Source organism: Prionailurus bengalensis, chromosome B1 (genome assembly GCF_016509475.1).
Source record: "Prionailurus bengalensis isolate Pbe53 chromosome B1, Fcat_Pben_1.1_paternal_pri, whole genome shotgun sequence".
In the NCBI taxonomy this organism is placed as follows: Eukaryota; Metazoa; Chordata; class Mammalia; order Carnivora; family Felidae; genus Prionailurus; species Prionailurus bengalensis.
Window position 1 is genome coordinate 87,543,470 of NC_057344.1, and position 21,875 is coordinate 87,565,344.

The window sequence follows — 21,875 nt, forward strand, 5'->3', positions numbered from 1 at the left end:
CATTTATTTAAAGATTGCAGACACCCTGGTACTTCCACAGATCCACTGGTCTGTGTGCTTCGAGGCCCAGGAACCTGCATTTTAATATGCTCTTAGCTGGATATTATGCGCAATCAACACTAGATATAAAAACAAACAGACAAACAAACCCAGAGACAGATTCAGTAATAGCTCTTTCTGGGCAGCTTCTGAAATTAGTCTGTGTTTCTGTGTTTCGATGGTAAGTAAATGGAAAAAAAAATATGACCAAAGGCATCTCCAGGTTTGGTTTCAATTAAATTTGTCATCTGGGCTGTGCCTACCTGTTCAAATCAATACAACAGAGAGGACAGCAATGAGAACATTATGAGAAATGGACGAAATCAGAGCATATCAGATCAATCCTTTTCTTCCCCCCGGGTCCTTGAAGTGTACATTTCCTACTTGCTTTTCCCCATGGGCTTTCAAAGGAGATGCTGGGACCGAAGTCCTGTGAGAAGGCAATTGATTGAAACTGCAGGAATATTGGAGCATAAGGGCTAGAATTAATTAGCATCCTTAAAACAGCAGCACTAGGCCCTTGAATTTTTGGAACATATGAATGGTAACTGTTGATTTCTCAACCCAAAGCAGAACATCTGTTCTTTTGCAGAGAGTCTAGCAAAGATTGCAATGCGGAGTCAGGTGGGGGTAGTGTTGTTAGGAAATGCAGTTCGTATCATAGCTGTCCATTTGGATTTATTATTAGACAGCACTCAGTATAATTGCTTTCTCAAGAATTTTTAGATGTCTGAAACACACACTGTACATCTTGTGGGGTTTTATGGGACCTTAATCCACTGTAAAGTTATTCTGATCACAAATGCACATGAGAAGTATCCATAAAATGTAACAATCTGTATTCAGAATTAATTTCTCATTAAACACCATTCATCAATTCCCATCAAGTCATACTCTTGTCATGTTGCCTGGATCTTTGGGAGATATAAACAAGTCAAAGAAGATGGGAGAGGACGAAGGTGAAGGAAGGGAAAGGAGTGGGTGCAGACGAACTTCTTGTTTCTTAAGAAGTAAGTGACCACACCTAAGAATCAGATAACAGTAAGGTAAGGGCAGAGCAAAGTTAAAACTAAAAATAAGAAGAATTATTAAAAATATTAAGTACAGGCTCTCACTTAGCGTATAATTGTACGAAAGGCGTCATAGTTTTTGTCATTCATTTATTTCCATCTTAAGTCAAGGTGCCAGAGGGACCTTGGGTACCACCATCCCAGCGTTACCAAACACTTGTTCTGTGATCTTTGGGAAATTATTTAAATTTTCTATGTAAGGAGAGTTTATGTAAAATGGCAATACTAATTCCTTCCTCTCAGTGTTCTTGTGAGGATGAAAATAAAGCCACACGTGCAAGGGCCTCACAAGGTGCCTGATGTAGAAGGTAGTTAAAAATGCTGGTTACTTGTCTTCCCTTTTCTGTTTCTACTAAGTGCGGTGTGGCTGATGTTTTTATGTTCAGGCTTAAGAGAATTGGATTATTTGGTTGCTGCTTCACGAAATTAATTGGAAAGTGAACAGCCGACGACATTAATTTTCTGTCTCATGCTCCACAAACAAATACAGGTTCTTGTTAGAAGCTCAAGTGGGTGGAGATCGTTCGGTTAGGACTGAGGAACAAGGTGACGTTTGGAAAGCAGATTCATTTTCAGTTTTATGAAATAGGTTAGTTATGTTTTTTAGTCCATTGTAATAGAAATGAAAAGTCAAAACATTGTGGCATTGGCTTTTGTTGCCCTTTCTACCCTACTTTTGGACCCTCGAAGCATCCTTAGAGTCTGCGTAGGGGAGAGGGTTCAGCAATGGGACGTGTCACCTGCAGGCAGGTGTTCCTGCAGTCTTAGGTTCTGCCTCTTTGTTCTGGGACCCCTCCGTTCCCTTTTAATGGGTGATATTTTGGTAGGCTTTAAAAACATTAAAAATGTCTCTCCATTAGTATTTTCAAATTTTATAAACGACAGAGCTTATTATAAGGTATAAAGGGGCCTATTGAGTGGAAAATGAAAGGAGATCCATAACCAGATTTAGATCATTTGAGTCATTACAAACTTGGCTTTTTCCAATTTATACCTTAATGGCTTGATTTCTAGTTACCTTAAGTTGGCTCGATGATGAGTGATTAACACTGTTGTGGGTATAGCTAGCACTTCTGGCTTTTCTAACAGGCTTCCAAATGATGCCGTTTGTTAACTAAATTAATTCAGCCTGGCGATTTTATTTCTATAGCTTCCTTCAGTGGTGAGTGTTGTCTCTGTGACAGGTAATGCCTGTAAGATTTCAGATTCCACCTGGTAGTTGTTAGCTGCATTGTTCTTAGCTGCTTTGTCATGATCACTTTGTCACTAGGAATCGGAATTCCTATATACCAGAAAGAGAGATGACATTAAAAAATAAAAGTTAAATAACATTGTACATGTTCAGCTTTCACAGAAGATTCCCAAAACTCTTTTCAAGGATTCCTCATGCCTTAATCTCAGGCAAGGGAGGGCTATCTTTTTATAAGACAAAATAATACTCTATGTTAGCTGTGGACTTCGAACAGTAACTTTTTGCTTTATTTCCCTTCCACAACGGTGAATTAGAGGCATAAGGATGCTATAAACCATGGTGCTTCCGGATTAAGTGCTAGAAATGAAATTAGCACTGGGATTAGGAATTGACACTCTGGTCTGCCAGGGAAAATAGACCAGCGAGGTATGGAATGATCAAGCCTGGGTTTTCCCTGTATTAGTACCTATCATCCATCTAGCTGTCTATTTATCGATTATCTATCAGAGAGCCAAGAGTTTGGTAAAGTCCGTGCTGGTTGCTAGTGAGGCTGTAATGGATATAGCATGGACTTAGAAGATATTGAAAAACAATCTAAATTTTAAAAAGAAATATAGGGGCACCTGGGTAGCTCAGTCAGTTAAGTGTCAGACTCTTGGTTTTGGATCAGGTCATGATCTCACAGTGGTGAGATCGAACCCCAATTTAGGCTCTGCACTGGGAGTGAAGGCTGCTTAAGATTCTCTCTCTCCTTCTCTCTCTGTCCCTCTGCTCTCTCCATGCATGCGCTCTCTCTCTCTCTCTCAAAAAAAAAAAAAATATATATATATATATAGAGTGGCCGTATTGGTTCAGATAACCTGGCAACAAAAGCAAGTCCATACCCGTGATTCCTTTTCCTGTGCCCCCTTTTGCACAAGGTATATCGTTCTCTCGACAGGTTTTTTTTTTTTTTTTTTTTTTTGAGTCAGTGCCAGAAGGAAGACACACAGGTGTCACAAGTGTATTTTTTTCCGGAGCCTCAAAAGAAAATTTCAGGTAGATTTCGTCAGGAAATGGTATTCATTGCTGAACTGCAAATTAGATTGCTAGTGCTTTGGGCATTCTTAGTAAATTATATAGCTAAAACCTGGAGCTATACTAAACCCTTTGAATTTAATTTGACTGCTGGCAGCCATCAATGGTTAAAAGATTTTAGAAAACCTGAATGCTAATGCTTGAATGTGCTGGTAGGGGATGTTGTAGAAAAGACAGGTGGCTCAGGGAGCCAAATAAAACACTGGCCTTTTACAGACTATTCAAAAACTAATACAATAAAAAATGAATATACTGCATAATATCACAAGTAGCGCTAATGTAATCAAGGCCCACACAGCCTTACGAGGAACAAGTTCATTTTCCACCTTCTGAGTTATTACTAGTACAATTTACCTCTCCACTCTGCCGGCTCCATTCTGGGAAGGCTTGTCTCTCCCTGTATTGCTGGTCTGTGTCCTTTTGCATGCAAATGCAATATCCTGTTCTAACCTGACCTTAACAGATGAACAAGTATCTCCCTTTCTTGCCTGGTGCGATTCCAGCTGAGCAGGGAACCTGACGTTTGTCTTAAACAGTCCTAAGCATTTTTCATATGAAATTCAATTAAACTATTTCCTAGTCTAAGTGTCTGTTCAGTTTTTTTTTTTTCTTTTTTTTCTTTTTTACCTTTCAGCAAAATGAAGTTTTCCTTCCTGTGAAAATACTTAAAAGCAAGCAATTGGAGGAAGGAGGGAGAGGAGTGGGTGGGGGCGGGAGAGGGGGGCGAACCATGCTGTTTGGCGCAGTCAGCTAATTGTTTCAGCCTTTGTTTTTCTGTTCCCCTTGAAGATGAGCTGTATTTTAATTACCGCATAAAAGATTTGTCTTGATTAGATGGCTAGGAGGTGTCAGTGCTTCTGAAAGAGATGAAAATAGAGAAGGGGTAGAAGGCAGGAATGGTGGATTTATTTTGGAAACTTTCTAGGCTTCTGCTGTTCTCCCTCTCCCTAGCCACCATGCACTTCATTTCCGTTCAGGCTCCATTTCAGGTGCCAGAAGGAGTCGCGAGATATTTAATGACACAGTGGTCTGAAATAGGATCCCTTTTGCTTGGGGTGAGGAACGGGGGATGGGACCTTTGCCGCGAAAGAGATTAGGCAAAACCTCTCTGTCTTAATGCCACGAGAGAGGTAACTACCACACAGTATCCAGGACTTGCCGCTCTACTTCCTGAGAGTGAGTGCAGTTTGCCGGCCACGCTTTAGACACGGGGTAGGTGATGTGGGTATGAAGACAAATAAGGCCAAAACCTTCTGCACTGGCATTGCTCATAATTGGTGGGGGAGACAAACAAATGGGTACCTTGCTGCACAGATCCTCTAAGAACATACAAATGCGCTCCAGGACCACAGGTGATGGAAAGCCCCAAGGTCGCCGCTGGGGCAAGGGTTGGGCAAGTCTTCTTGGAGAAGGTCATACTTGTGCAGCCTCGTGGGACAAGTGGTGAGGGAAAGGCACAGCCCGTCAGGCGGTCAAAAATTTAGCAATCGGTTGGTGACTGGTGACATTAGGGAGCGCAGTTGAAGGGAGTGGTGGGGGCAGAAGCAGGTGGCCCGGCATGTAGGAGAGAAAGGGCAGCGAAGGAAATCCTTTGGATTTCTTTGTTTTTTGACAAGTTTACTTGTAGAGCAAAGGAGCAAGATGGATTCCTAAATGGAGTGTTCTCAGTGTAGGCTTGCATGGGAAGCAAAGCAAAAAGCTGATATCTAGGTATCTCAGGCCCCAGAGTATTGCTATTAAAGAAGAACCAGACTCCACTTAGTGTGCCTTTTTAAAATTTTTTTTCAACGTTTTTATTTATTTTTGGGACAGAGACAGAGCATGAACGGGGGAGGGGCAGAGAGAGAGGGAGACACAGAATCGGAAACAGGCTCCAGGCTCTGAGCCGTCAGCCTAGAGCCCGACGCGGGGCTTGAACTCACGGACCACGAGATCGTGACCTGGCTGAAGTCGGACGCTTAACCGACTGCACCACCCAGGCGCCCCTAGTGTGCCTTTTTCAAATAGCTAACACAATTAATGACCATCGCTCAATTCTCAGTTTTTTTTTCCCTCTGTGACACAGCCTTGCCAGGGGAATGTTCCTCACAGCGAATCTATGGAATCATCTTCTCTTTCCTCTGACTCTATTTTATTATGACTTGTACTTTGTTCTTTATTTTTTGACTTTTTTGAATTAGCAGAGACAAAGAATGTACCTTAGTTTAATATGTCGGTTGAAAATAAGTGTGTGTGATATAAATGAGTTTAGTTTCACATAATAGCTAAAGAAGCAGTAGACATTTAACCTCAGGTAACGTTTAGTTGTATAAAGAGCATTTTTCTTGAACCCGCAAAACACATTTGATTCATTAATTTTTACAAAATATTTAGTTTTTGGGAGAGCACCTGTGCGGGGAGAGGCAGAGAGAAGGGGACAGAGGATCTGAAGCAGGCTCTGTGCTGACAGGATGACAGCAGTGAGCCTGATGTGGGGCTTGAACTCAGGCACCGCGAGATCGTGACCTGAGCTGAAGTCGGACGCTCAACCGACTGAGACACCTCGGTGCCCCTGATTAATTTTTTAAAATGATAATTTCCGACTTCTTTATAAAAGTCAGTATGAGACCCACAAATAGCATATTTTCCACTTGTTTTCTTTTTGTAACTAAACTGCATAACATTTTCAGTGCTCTCAATTGAAAGGACTTTTCAAACACTTGTTGTGTTAGGGGAATAAACATGGCTGTCAGTTCTGCACCAAGTTAGTTTTACGAGGTAAGGAAGGAATGTAAGGACTTGGGGACTTGGGCGTCTTTATGTATGAGAGAGAATCAGCCCTTGGCCTGACACTGAGTTCAGGTTGATTCTGGGCTAAATTACATGTTCCCTTCGGAGTTTAAGCTTTCAATTTACAGGACCACTGCCAGCAAGTTGAAATGAGGTGAAAGAGTAAGGAAAGTGTTAAAAACAAAAAAAGAACGTTGCCAATTCTGGAAAAATTTGCGTCATAAAATGGCATCATATTTTTTTTATCATGGAATGCATAATTTTCCCTATCCTTGCCACTAGAATTTGTTTTACTAAAAGTAAGCAATTATTGAATGCCTGATGAATATGTGATCTATATATATTTAGATGGAGGCTATTTTTTTTTTTTCCAATCCTACTTCTTCAAGTTTTTAGTTTTAGAAACTAACAGGGACATTTTGAGGTCCAGAAAGGTCAATCAGTGTTGACATTGAGGCTGAATTTTATGGGATGTCAAAATACTGCAATAAGTTTGATTGGATTGTTTCTAACTAGAAAATATATGTTTATCTTTTTAAAACATTTCATCAGATTTGGGAACAGATTACCCACAGAGCAGGAAGTGAATGTTAGAAATCAATGTGCAATGTTTTAATGTGTTAGGTTCCCTTTCTTGGGCCTCATGTGGGAGATAGTGTGCTAGTGACCATGAGGCTTGATTTAAAGTAGTCACAGACACAGAAGAAAGCCACTCTACCTCTGGGGTCCAGTGGGAAAGCCGAAGTATTTAAAGAAAGGAAGCCCGAGTCAGAAAGTAAATATATGGGCCAAGAAAGATTTAAGTTAGGAATTTTTTTCTGAAATTTTATGCTAATAAATTAATTTTTACGAAGCTAGGAATCGTCTTGAACTTATAACAAACAGAGGAGGATTGCTGCTCAGGTTTGTCTTTTGGTGACAATGACTCACAGTATTCATCACAGAGGGAGTATAATTTGTTGAAAATCAGCAAATCATAAATCAGTTTCTCCTCAGAATGCCCAGTATTTTCTTAGGTTGTGGTGAAAATGGAATGTTTTCCTGGGAGGGGGACACAAATGAAGTATACACTAGGAGAAGAAAATCCTATCACTTTGCAAAAGGAAAGGCCAGAAAGTTCTTATTGAAAAGTCTAGAAGAAGCAATTTGAATCTCCTACTAAGGGGACAGATTTTAACCTGTTATCCAGTGCAATAGAAGATATTTAAAGCTATGCCATGCATCTGATATTAGAATCTGCTCTCTGAGCCTGCCTTATTACTGGCTGTTATTCAATAAAGCATAAAAGAGTTTTAGTTCAATTTATCTTACTCGTATTTGTTGTGGGGAAAAAAAAAAGCCATGTGAACCACCAATCTAAATTTATAGTCATTTCACAAAAGACAGAGGCTTGAAAGAATCTTAAAAAGTTAATGCAGTTAACATCCCTGTCAGTCAATTTATGATACTCCTGCAAAGAAAAGCAGTTTTAGAGAAATGATATTTCTCATAAGGTCTGAAAAGGCCTGTCTTAACTTTCTTAATTTCAAATTTAAAATGAGATATGTGGACATATGGAGTGTCAGAGGCATCTGTTAAATCAAATCATGGACATTGCTAGGGTTTATGTATGTGTGTAAATATGCAGGAGTGTAGAATTTCTGTGGATTATACTGACTAAAGGAAGGTCACAGAAGGACACATTTCCCTTCCAAGCTTTAGAAAGCTAGTCATTTTGGGCTATTGAATTTTATGTTAATTGCATATCGCCTAAATAGATTGATCTGGTAAATGGAATTGTAATTACCACAAAATACATAGTTAGAAAATTTAATTTGATAGTTTAGTAGGACAGTATGACAAAGAGAGATGAGTTCATTGTTTATTCTGTGTGTGTAGGGTTCAGGTAGGGCCGACATGGGATATTACACAGATTGAGTTTTGTAAGTGAAATCAACTCTGGGAGACATGTTGTCAAATAAATGGAATTTTGTAGACGATGAATATTTAAAGAATATTTAGGATCCTTATCAGGAGATAGCTGCATACCCGTGCTCCAGTTTAGCCAGATCTTGATTAATCAGAAACCAATTCTCCAGACTAGGAATTACTCAGGGCTGCCTCTGCTGCTGGTCATTTCACTTCTTATTAGCATAATCCTCAAGCACATGGAAGGGAGTTGGGAGATAAAACTCAAATCAGCTTTGTTCCTTGCTAACAACTCTGGCAAACTGTTGACACTTCTGGCTGAAATGAAGTTTGGGTATTCTCTGTGGATTTTTATTATTTGTACTGTCCTTGTCTCCACAGATAATCAACAGCTCACTGCATAATATAGAGCAGATGCAACCTGGCTCATTCTTTTGAATGAGTAATCAGAGGTAATGCAAATTAACACCTTCACTTCAGGAAAAAAAAAAAAAGTAACTTTAGAATTCACCCAGTTCAGTAAATAGAAGTAATCTTAATCATAGGGTTGTAATGATACTCGATTGAGAGAAAAAGCAAGGCATTTTCCTCCTGCTTTTTCAGTGTAAATATACATTCTAATTATATTCACGATAGCCACCAAAAGGGGGCAATGCAAGTTAGGTTGACCCTACATTTTGATGCAAGTGAATAAGAAATAATATATGTAAAAACAGCTCATGTTAATTCTCTCCTCCCTTCTTTCTTCTTTCCCAATAGCTGTGTTGATAATTAATATTGAGGAATACTTGTTTGAAATTTAGAAGTAGTGATTAAAAAACTTTATTTTGTGTTTTATTGTAAACAGTCCATTTTCGTTGTATAAACCTCAGGAAGCACACCAAAATATAAACGCAAAAGGTTGGTGAGACCTTTGATTTTCTTAATTCTGTTTACTTACCTTTTTTATGATATGTTTCCCAAATGGAATCATATGGTTCATACTGTTTAATAATCTTTTTTTCAGTGAACGTATTATGTTATTAAACATCCTTCCACAATACTACTTTTAAATGGTGTTAGCATTTCGTACCAATATACTAGAGTTTATTTAGTCCCCTAATGCTAGCTAGACATTTGATTGTTTCCAATTTTTTACCATTTTAACAAATATAGGTTAAATATCCTTTATAGCTAGATCTTCGCGTAAAGTGTGTGTGTATGTGTGTGTGTGTATTACCATTTTTTTTTTTTTCAGGATAAATTCCTAGATGGGAAATTGCCCAGTCCCAGAGAACATACACATATTAAGGGCTTTTGAAAAGTATTGCCAAATTGTCCTACTATTGAGGACAGTTATACCTGTTGATATTTATGTTTGTGGTAATTTAAACATAAGCCTAAGTCATGGGGCCAAGTTTCTATCTGGGTTGTCATTTGAACTCAACAAATAAAACATAAACTTCTCTGTGTGTAGACACAACCCTGATGGCTGTGGTACTGAGTGACACTAGCCTCTTCCCTTAGATCTTTCCTCAGTATTTTGACACCTTGAGAATACGCCCGTTTTCTTTTGGGGTTTGGCAGAATCTGTTTGGTATTTGGGGGAGGTACAAGGTCCCCTGTGGAAATGGGTTACTCTAGGTCTGATACCTGTTCTCTACCTCCTCACTCGCCCAAGGTAGGAGTTTCTTGTCATTTCCTTGAAATAATAGGATTATTGGTGTAAGACCACACCCAACACTGATCTGGAGTTCCAGAGGTCTGTTAGGGCTGTGAGGGGGAAACCTGTCACTGCAGACGGGGTCAGATGGAGAGAGACACACCTTAGAGGTCATGCAGGTGTGGCTTTAACTACCACAAAGCCTGTCTAGTGGTTCAGGAATCCCCCACTTTGGTGCGCAGAGGTGGGGGTCTTTTCTACATCACGATAGCCCTTTGAGCAGAGAAAAATTTCCACTGCATACGGGGAAGCTGAAAGGTATAGAAAATCTTGATTGAAAAGAAAAATGATAAACATAAACTACATTCTGGGCATATAGAAGCATTGTGGTTTTAATCAATAACATTAACAGATACCAGAAACCTAGCCTCATTTTCACAGAGACAGCTTCTGGAAAGTCTTATTTAGAGCTCTGTGTCTTGGGTCACCACCACCCCCATCAACTGTAATAGCTTTTAGGCGTGCATTCTAAGGATAAAACAGACGGCCACCAAGGCCACAAGATGATAGAACTGCTACTTTAGGGTGCTTTGTTCATGAAGGCTTCCTATACTCATCCACGCATGTTCCTTCCTATCACAAGGTAAGAAAAATTTACACTCTGTACACTTCCCACAACTCCTAACAGGGTCAGTATTCAATACTCAGTTTAGGCTGTTAGTCCAAAGAGTATTGGAAAGCTGTGTTATGGCCCCCCAATTTTTCTTCTGACCGAGAACCTTATTTACAAAAACAGATGATGATTTGCTAATGTAATTAGTAACATAAGTATACGTTCTGATACCCACCTCTTCCCCTTCTTGGTTCTAAATTTAATAATTTAGGATTTAAAGGGTCTTTTTTATTAAGAGTTAAAAAATAAAGTCTGCTCTCTGACTCTATAGCTGTAGTAACCAAGGTCTTAGGGTTTTCAGTGTTAACTTCAAAAATACATTTCTCTCGGTCTCCACTGTATTAGTATAAAAATGTTTTTAGATCATAAATCATACTTTTTTTGTTTCAGAAAATTTGATCACCATATTCATGGTTAAAATACTGCTCATATCCCTTCTGTCATCGCCCTGAGAGTATACTTACTGCTCCCTGTCTCTTTGGAATAGATAGACTTGGGCAAGCACCCCAAAAAGAGAAATATTGGATTCATAGGATGAGTACTTTAATATAGAACTTAGTCTCAGCTTTCAAGTTTTGTTTTTTGGTGGTGCATTGTAGACCCAGGTGAACAGTAAGAAAAGAAGACAACTCATGTGTGCCCTAACTGTTAGATGCCATCAATAACGGGGTGAGTTAGTTTTCTACTTGTGTCCATCGGCCTCTGGACTCAGAGGGAAGTCATGTGTGAAGGATGCTCTCCAGCCCCATAGCTGCCCATGGGAATCATCGTAAAGCAGTCTGCCAGAAGGAATGTGTGAGCAAATGACAAACGGTACCTGACTCCAGGGGAAAATAGACTTTGGGAAGCTTTTAATGCCAAGCTTTATAATGTTTAGGATGAAATACTGCATCAGATTTCTCATGAGGATGGAAACGACCTCAGATCAGTTTAACAAAGCATTTTCCAGCAGAAGAGAACATGCTTGAATAGAAACAGAAAATAAGCTAGTACTTAGAGCGTACAGAGGGCTTCTTTCTCTACCTGTTGCTGGCTCTTCCTGATCTTTCTTCCTGACTCCCATTCTATAACTCCCAGCCATGCTCACTTAAAAATCAAACCAAACCTGTCTGTATGGATTTTCTGAGTTAGTTCTGAGAGCAAACATTCTGCCCCATTGAACTCAAAAGTACCCTCATGATTGTCAGGCCATGTGTCCCATTTTTATTTTGGTTCAGAAGACATGGACGTCACCTTTACATCTAACCGGTCATCAGGCTTTTTGTTTACTTTCTTTTAAAGTATATCTCATCTCTCCCCTGTTCTCTGTCGCCATCTTAGACTGGACCCTCATTTTCTGTCTGGACTAATGCTGTTCTTTCCTCCCCCCCATTTCCATCCAGATTGATCAGAATCAAAAAGGTGGAATGGATGCAAGAGATCTTTTCAAGGTAAAATTCACATGACTTGGAATTTGATATGGGGATGAAGGCATCAGTGATAATTCTTAAAGGATTCCAACCTCATTTGGGTGACCATCTGTCAGGGATATAAAGAAGAATCCTGCTTTTGATGGCTAAAGGCACTACACTACCATTTTAATTGCTTAATTTAATTTAATATCTTAATTTAATCTAAGACTCTGATTTTGAGGATCTTCCCACCATTGTGGTCTGCTCTGATGTCTGTCTGCAATGATCTTTTCTGGCATTCTTCTTTGTTTTGACACAAAAACACTTACAAAATGAGGAAATAGGACTAGTTGTACTTAAAGCATTTTCTAATTCCTAAATTCTACAAATTTCTGACGTGCATTGTTAGGAAATAGTTGCCTATCTATCCACTCATCTATCTTTTCTCTACTTCCTAATTATATTACCATTTCAGAATTGCCATCTCTTTATGCCTTTTGTTTTTTCCTATGTCTCATGAATGCAATAGGATAAGAGAAACAGAGCTATAATTAACATTTTTTTTTTAATCAGGATTCAATAATGAGGAAGGGGAAACACTGAGGATTCATGATTGATTGATTGATTTTTAAAATTATCTCTGTGAATGAGTTGACTTAATGTTACCTTTCCCTGTTTGGGATTTTCTATTGATGTGTAGATAAGAAGCTGTTGGATGTATTCAGTGAAAAAATGTGACTAGAGAAGGAAGAAATGTCCTGTCTTAAGGCTTCATTAAGAGCAGTCCAGAATCTATCTTCTCCTGGTTATTTATGTGGCTGGGGTTGATGACCCTGAAATTAGAGCAGATTAGGTTTCATTGGCGTCAGTCAATTTTTATATGATGAGAATGTCTTCAAAATAGCCCAATCTGAAGAAAACATGACAGAGAAGCCAGTTTATTTTAAGGTCTAAACCATACTGAGCTGCACTTTTAGAAAAGTTAATCATTTTTTATGGAGTTTACTTTTTTCATTGTAAAAGTAATACATGCCATTACAAAAAAATGTAGAAAATATAAAATAGAAGGAGTGAAAAGTTTCGCCTGTATTCCAGCTTCCCGAAGGTAATCAGAGCCAGCCTTTCAGTTGGGAGTTGGTATCTATCCAGCCCCCTTGAATATATATATTGTAAGGATACTTTTAGTATGATTTTTGTACCTATTCTCTCTTTTTTTTATGTTTATTTATTTTGAGAGAGACAGAGCAGGGGAGGGGCAGAAAGAGAGGAAGAGAGAATCCCAAGCAGGCTCTGCACTGTCAGTGTGGAGCCCAGTGTGGGGCTTGAACCCACGAACCGTGAGATCGTGACCTGAGCCAAAATCAAGGGTCAGACGCTTAACCAACTGTGTCACCCAGGAGCCCCTGTACCTATTATTTCTTAGGCAACTTTTGCTTGGCTTCATAATACTGTATTTAATTGCCACAAATAACCTCTACAACATATTTACTTTGGGGCATATAGGTGATATTCAATTTTTCATTATCATAGATAATGCTGTAATGAGTATCTTTGAGCTTTTCCAGTAATTAGGATTAATTTCTTAGGATAGATTATGCAAAGTGAATGTTCTTAAAGCTCATAATAAATTTTGCCAGATTAGTTTTAGAAGTTCTTCCATCAGTATGTGTGTCTTTTTCATCTTACCCTTATCAGTATAGAATCTTCTTACTTAAAAAGATTTTATAGGCAAAAATTGTCTTTAACTTACTTCTCTTTGATTTCTAGTGATGCTTACAATTTTCTAGTGCTCATTATTATTTGCTTTTGAGTGTTTTGTGGACTGTTTGCACATATATTTTGGCTACTTATCAATTATAAGCTCGGTGGTTTTCATTTTTTACAGAATTGATTTGGTAGACACCTCCTATGTTGAACATTAATTTTGTTATATGTATTTTGAATTTTTACGTATGTTTTTCCTTTTTATTTGGGTTATTTTTTTCTTAACATGCAGTATTTTAAACTTTTATATGGTAAAATAATAATTCCTCAACTTTCTTGGCAACTAAAAAAAAAAATCCAGGTTTAGCTTAGAAATTTATCTTCCTCCCCCAACACTGGCCCCTGCCAATCAGCTGAAGATTTAAAGAAGAATGTCATTAATATTTTTAATAGGAAACAAAGCTTTTGGGAAATTTGAGGGGAAAAATATTTATGAATAGTTTGTTTCATGGTTAGAGTAAAATAATCCATAAAAAAGATTTATGATTTAACTTTTTATTTCCCCAACTGGGGTTAGGTTTCATGATGTTTTACATATTGGAATTATGCCCTAAAACAGTGGTTCTTAACCTGGGGCAGTTCTATCCCCAAGGGACATTTGGTAATGTCTCGAGACATTTTTGATTGTCACAACCTGGAGGGGGTCATGCTATTGGCATCTAGTAGGTAGAGCCCAGGGATGTTGCTAAGCATCCTACAGTGCACACAACAAATAATTATCCAGCTCAAAATGTCAGTAGTGTTGCTGTGGAGAAATCTTGCCACAGAGTCAGTGTTAGTTGAAATGATTATTTCTACTATATGAGTGGGAGAGAAATTTAATGTCAAATAACTTAAAATTCACCATTTCTTTTTCTCTTTTTTTATGAGTAGAGAGTCCATTATTTTCCACTTTGTTTTCCTCAAGTATTTAAAAAAGTTTTTTTTAATGTTTATTTATTTTTGAAGGAGACAGAGACAGAGTGTGAGCAGGGGAGGGGCAGAAGAGACGACACAGAATCTGAAGCAGGCTCCAGGCTCTGAGCTGTCAGCACAGAGCCCGATGGGGGGCTCAAACCCACGAGCTGTGAGATCATGACGTGAGTTGAAGTCAGATGCTTAACTGACTGAGCCACCTAGGCGCCCCATGTTTTCCTCAAGTATTTTAATGACTTCCTTTACTCCCCTTCAGGAAGTTGTTCTGCGTAGGGAAGTGTGTGCATATGTGGGGATGGTTGTTGAACCTCCTTTCTGTGTTAATTTTCCTGCAATGGGACCTTCTTGTGGACCAGCTCTGGGGCATACGTGATCTCTACTTTCCCTTTTTCCATTGCTTTCTTGTTTGGAGTGGATAACCTGGAAAGCATGCTATTACTGTGGATATGATCTGTTTGCATGAGACTTGGGGACATGCCATCCCATCTCGGCAGTGCTGGTACTTCCAGGCTGCCTCAAGTCAGGTTGAGTGAAGGGAGAGGGGTAAGAAAGGAACCCTGGAGGCTCCTACAATCAAGTTTGGGAGAGTCAGTGCCAGTACAAAATCCAGAAATAGGAATGAACTAAATAGGAAATAGGAAATAGAGGTAGAAACGAGGAACTAAATAAAAGCAGAATTGTGATATAGAAGTTGTTACAAACTGTATCTAGGCAGGCTCTCCACTCAGAAAACAGGGTAACAGCCTTTATTTAAGTATATTTCTACTATACACGAGGCTCATTCATATTATGTAAAAACCAACTATCTAGCCGCCAAACAAACAAGCAAACAAAACAAGTTCTTTTTGCAATTAAATCTGAGAAAAATTTAAATACATTTAAATAAAATTAAGTTGGATTCTTTGTTGTAGCACTTCCAGAGTCTTTGAGGTGACAGTTTGCACTGGGAATCTAGAAGAAGGGCTTCTAGACTACTGCCTTCTACACTTATCTTCCTTTAGAGCCCTCGTGTTTCATGGAGCATCTCACAGAGCTGGTGTCCCACGAGTGCTTTTCATCCATGGCTGCAGATTTGAATAAAAATGGTTGTGTGGGTGGGACTTAAAATTCCCAGGCTCCACACCTTGCACGTTCGGACTGAATTGGTCTGGGTAGGGGCTGGTGTGTGCAGTCGGGGATGAAAACCCCTACATTAACGGAACAGGCTTTGAGAAGAGCCAATGGAGACTATGTAGAACAGTGTCTCCAAACCTGTCAGTGCCTAAGGATCATCTGAATGCTCACTTAAAATTTATTCCCATGTGTCCCTTTTTGGAGATTCTGATTCAGTCAGTGGGGTAGGTTCCAGAAATATGTATGTTCAGCAAGCTTTTTGGGTGGTGCTGATGCTCAGGCAAGTCTAAGGAACAACCTGCTGTTCTACAGTCTTCAGTGGTGATGCCTTTAAGGCAAAAAGGGGTGCGTGTGGCTGGTGGACGGGGAGCTGTCCAACATTGTACTATAGAGTCTCACCTTTCGTGCCTCTAAGGTCTATTTTTGGTTCCATATCATGGCAGATATCTATATATCTATATCTATATCTATATCTATATCTATATCTATATCTATATCTATGTCATCTATATCTATATCATCTATGTATCTATATCATCTATATCTATATCTATATTTATCTATCTACCTATATAATTTTTTTTTACAAATGAATGGATTCTTTCATAAAGGATTTTTGAGTGTTCAGCAGTCCTTCCTTCCTTTTAGTAACCCTAGGAGATTACTGGTTTCAAAGAAATCATGGAAATAAAATAGATGGCTCATCTTGAGTATTGAAAGGCAAATGAGTGAGGAGGGGAAAGGGAAGGAGAAAAAATAGGGAAAGAGAAAAAATTGAGAGAGAGCAAAAAGGATCTCAAAGTGCAATAAAGGGTGAAATCCTGGATTGGGCAGCAAAGACCCAACTTAAGGGAGAGCCTCTCATATTTGCCAGAGTCGGAAGCCACATTCGGTGGCTTGTAAATCTGCAGAGTCTAGAGGTGAACTTCAAATTGGGCAGATCTGGAGGTGGTTGTTATTATACCAGTGCTAAAATATTGCAGTAATCCTGTTTATACTTTTTATCTGATTTCCTTCTAGACTTCTAAAGCCCAAGTTGGCAATTATTTTAAGAAGAGGTCAAACAAGCAGGCTGAAGCTACAAAAGATTATTGCTGTTTTGGTTAAAGCTGCTAGCAGCAGTTATCAGCTAAGTGGTAGGTTGAACTTTAAGTGAAGTTAAGAGTCAGAAAACATTTATTATCTGGGCAATTCCCTTTAAGGAACAAAAGCTATCTTCTTGTTATATGGGGATCAAGAACTTGCTTCCCCTGCCCGGTTTGCCTGAAAAAGGATCTCCAAATGGGTCTTCTAGATACGGAGTTCTGATAAGTGTTCATCAGGCCATTACTCAGCAAACCCTTGTGTCTGACTCCCTGCTGGGCAGAGCTCAACAATGAAAGTTTGGCTACCTTCCAGGACATACAGTGTAACAGGGGTGGCCCAGACTTGTCTATTATTTAAGACTGTACCTCTAGGTAAATGCAGCCGCATTCTGTACCATGACACCCCACTGTCCTTGGGTAAGCTGATTAGACCTGAATCAAGGGCACTAACCCACCCAGATACATGTGGCACAGAACCACAAGACAAAAGGGACCAATCGTATTCTTCCTTTAGGAGCTTGGAATCAGAAAGCTGAGATCAGAAACCAGAAGATGAAAGGTGATGTTGAGAGCTAGGTAATGTAGCACAGGCTGGGGTGGGCTGGTGGGTTGAGCTGAGGCAGGGGAAGCTGGCTGGGAGAGAGAGAGGATGTGGAGTGATGAGCAGACAAACAATGATGTTGTGACCTTAGGATCTTTGAGCGGGAGATAGAAAGAAAAGCTGCAATTTCTAATGGCTTTTATGTTCTGGTTCCTATGAAGCTCATGTTCTCAGATGACTGTGAGGCCCCCTGCATCCTTGCAATAATCCCACTCAGCTTGGTCTAGCTTGAGGGCATCTCTACTCTTTGCGGAGAAAATGCAATGACAAGCAGAAAAACAGGCAGTTGCCAAATTGTGATAAGTGCTGAGATGGGGGAATGTATTGAGTGCTATGGGAGCATCTGGGGGACACTCTGTCAGGATTGGAGAAGGCAGGGAAAGATTCCTGGAGGAAATGATATCTAAGATGAGAACTGAGGGGTGCCTGGGTGGCTCATTCAGCTGAGCGTCTGACTCTTGATTTCGGCTCAGATCATGATCTCACAGTTGGTAGTAGGTTGTAGGATCGAGCCCTGCGTCAGCTCGGTGCCGAACGTGGAGCCTGCTTAAGATTCTCTCTCTCCCTCTGCCCCTCTCCCCTTGCTCAAGCTTGCTCCTTAAAAATAAAAAATAAAAAGAGAGAGAGAGAGAGAGAGAACTGAATGACAAGGAAGAAAAAGCTGGACAAATGGGGCTGGAAAGAATTAAGGAACAGCAAAGGCCTGGTGATGAGAGGAAACACGACACACTCGAGTCTGAAAAAAAAATCTAGAATGACAACAGAGACAATGAGAGTTAAAATTGATGAGATTGGACAGAGAGAGAGAGAGACAATGAAAGCCCTAGTAAATCATGTGAAGAAGTTGGGAATTTATCCTAGGGAAAAGAGAGAAATATATAAGGATGTTAAAAAGAGGGCTTTGATAATATGATTTGCTTTTAAGAAGGATCACTGTGGACACAGTGGGGAGAGGCTAGGTTGGCAGCAGGAAGAGCAGGTGGGAAGGTGTTGTAGCTATACTGAGGCTACCAAAGCAGAGCTGTTAGAGCCCAGTCCTGAGAGTTGGAGACAGGGGTGGTATGGGTGTTAAGAATGAGCTCCAGGTTTCCAACTTGGGATATTTTCACTGAGATAGGTCTATAGCAAGGTGATTTAGCGAGGTGATATTAGATAAAGTAGTTCTATTGGAGAGATGTGCTCCACAAACCAGAATACAGCAGGGTGAGATATGAAGGGAGGTGGGGACGGAGGAGGAAAGTGACCTGGAAGGGAGATTTGGCTAAGAAGGGAGAGGGAGGGAGTAGGATGAGGGAGGGATGGGCAAGGGGATGGCTGGGCTTCCAGAGAGGATCTACAATGTGCTAGGAAAACTTGCAGGAGTCCAGTCCTCAGGGTACCCAGAGGCTTGGGTCTGTGAAACTGGGGGACAAAGATGTCAGTTTCACGCAAGTACATAGGAAAAGCTAGGAACTCGGTTTCCTGGAGCGGGGAATTGCGTTGGGGCTAAGAATTAGTGAAACTTTGTGGATGGGGAACGGGTAAGAAAGGGGAAGAAGATGTATCACACACACAGAGAAAATGGAATTTGAAAGGATTTTGAGGAGGGAAAAGTGTGGGCCTTGCGACAGTGACTTGGCGTACCTGGAGTGTGGGACCCCAGGAAACCAGGGCGGACGAGTCTTCCTAAACATCTATTTTCACTGTCCTGTCTGCAAGGATTTTAGCAAATGTGAAAACAGCCAATTCACTGAAAAATGACCTAAGAGGACTTGCGACAATGCACGCTTTTATGAATACGAAAGTGGTTTTCCTTAACATTTGATGTCCTGGGTGTCAGGGAAAGTTAGGTGTATAGACAACACACTTTTTTCCTCACTCACCCGCCTCTACCAGTTCTCTCTGCTTACAGCCTGTGGGTGGAAACCCAGTGCCCAAGCTTGTATATATCTTCTTGGTCTCGATGCTACCCTGATTTATTATTTAGGTTAGGTACCTAATGCTTTGCATAGAACCTCGCCCTCTCGCTGGTTGTCGTTGAGTGGAAATTTTTTTTTTTTTTTGAGGCTGCAGCCAATTTACAGTAATTAATGTGCTAAGGACAGCAGCTGTAGCAGTCATTAATTCCTTAATCTTGGAGTAGAGAGAAATGGATTAGTTAGAGATAAATATAGCTTATGGCATTTTCTCCTGAGAACAAACCCTTTAAAAACAGTGTGTTTCTGCAGCAGTGTGTGTGGGGAGGGGGGGGGGTGGTAGGAAAATGAGAGCCCTCTCTCTTTCCTTGGGGAATTATTTCTTGTGAGAAGGAAGAAATGGGGGTGAGGTGAGATGAGGTTCATTTAAAATGAGACAAAAAGGCTGACCCTGGACACCACGGAGGTTTTTGTCTTCACTCCCAGGACCCCGAGACCTCTGGGTGAAGATTCGCTACTTGAGCTCGTCCGTGCGTGCATCAGATCTCTGCTTAGGAAGCCAAGCTGGGGGAGGAGAGAGAGAAAAAACCAACCAGATTCTCTTCTGTGGAGCGAGCCATTTGTTTTAAAATGAGATGAGAGGTTGCTCAAAGATGTTAATGGAAATCTCTGCAAACACAAACTTAAAGTTTCTTCAATCCAAAGAGTCACTCAGCCATAAATATGTGTGGGTTATTTAGATGCTTCCAAAGGTTACCTGAAAATTGCCTATTTTTCCACAAAGAAGTGAGCTGTTTATTGCTTCGGAAACGTGCCTCAGAGTGAATGCTTTTCTTCTCCCGAGAAGGAAAAAAAATGCTGCAAATACATGCAAGGCTGGGAAAGGTTGATTGGAGAGCAGAGAGATGTCTGGGCTGTGGGTTTAGCATGGCTGCAGAAAGGGGAGGAAAAAGCAGGCGACTTTATCCTCTTGTGACATTAGCAAGTGCTGGTCTCTTTGCAGGTCAGATAAAAGGTCATGGTGAGGCAGGCTGTGGGGGCAGAGAAGGGGCTTTTGTAGGAGAGGTAGTTTCTGTAACAGAGACTGCTGGGGGCTGAAGAATAATTCCTCCGTGAGTGCCTCATGACCAATACCTGCCAGCAGAAGAGAGCTTTGCAAAGCTCTTGATCAAATCTTATTACTTCTTGGCTAGCTCTGTTGCACGGTCACAGAATAACAGGGCACCGTTTTTATTCTTCGGGAGACCCTATAGTAGAGGGTCTGATCACTTAGGTAGATTTACACTAGATCCCAATAAAGTGAAGGCTGATGTTCAGATACATCTCTTTGTGGACTGCTGGTATGACCTTACCCAGGGACTGCATTGAAAATCAGGGTTGAGCTCCTATAAGTGTGACTGTAATTCCTGAAGTGGTGGTAAGGGGAGTGTGAAGGGCCACCTTTTCATGAGATTCTTTTCATGGGGAAATTTAAAGGAGGTTGAGAGATGACATTGGTTGAGGATCTACTGTAAGTAGCGCTACGAATTTTTCATGTAGTATTTTAATTTAACCTCAAAATATCCCTGAAGGGTATTTCCTCATTTTCACATATAAGAGAAGTAATTTGTGCAAGGTTGCAAGAGCGAGGGAGATTCACACACACACACACACACACACACACACACAGTGTTGAACCTCCTCTTAGAGCCCTTCAGATAAACATTGGCTAAGTCTCTCGGTTCCCTGCAATAGCCTTGATTTGGGAAAGTCAGTTGGAGTCATCTGGCTAAATGCCACCTGCTGCTTTGCTAATGTACCTAAGGCTTTATAACTATGCACACGGCCCTTCCTCTACCCTCTTCCAGGGCTTCCCAGCAGGCTGTAGAAAGCACACAGGCTGTAGAAAGTCCACACTGTTGATCAAGGCGATGGGGTTTTCCTTCTCCTCTCCTGAAGCCCTGAGGACTGAGACCAAATGGAATCACGTAGTGCTATTATTTGTACACTAACTGAAAAATTTATGACTCTTGTAAAAATATAGACGAATATGTTGTCTGCTGAGAACTGAAGATAAGAAATAAACCAAGTTATTGGCAACATTTCCCACGGGTTCCACTTGAGCGAGAATGAATCATTCATTGGATGTTCATGGCAACAACCACCACCAACCTCGCTGCTTTTAAAGACTAAAAAAAAAAAAAAAAAGTCAGTTGTTTGTTGTACTGCCATTGCAGGAAATAATAAAGCAAATTAGCATTGAATTCACGCAATTCTCCTTTGCTATGGCTTAGAATCTTGAGTCTGTTTGAGGACAGGGCTTACTAACTTGTTGACTCTGACGCTTTGAACCTCTTGGAGGAAACTTCTGCCTGGCCAAGCTGATTTCAGGTTCTGTGTTTTATAATTTTTTTTTTTTTGCCCCCAAAGCCTGACTCCACTTGGAGGGCTTTATGCAGAGTAGTTTGTTACAACCCCATCTAATAAAGCTGGCTATAAATTCGGTCAATTTTCACCTTGTCAACAGCCAGTATAAGGGTTCCATTGGAATTCGGTTTTGATCGTTAAAATGGATAGAAGATAAACTGCTTAGCAGCTCCTCACAACCACATAAATTGGATGTCTAACAGTGCAAAACTCCAAATTGCATCTTTGAAAAACCAGTGAAAAGAAGCACTAGAGGCAGAATTTAGAATTTGTTTCAATTGAGTTGACAGTAATCCCAGACACAAGGGAGTGTCCTAGGTGCTATTCATTTCTTT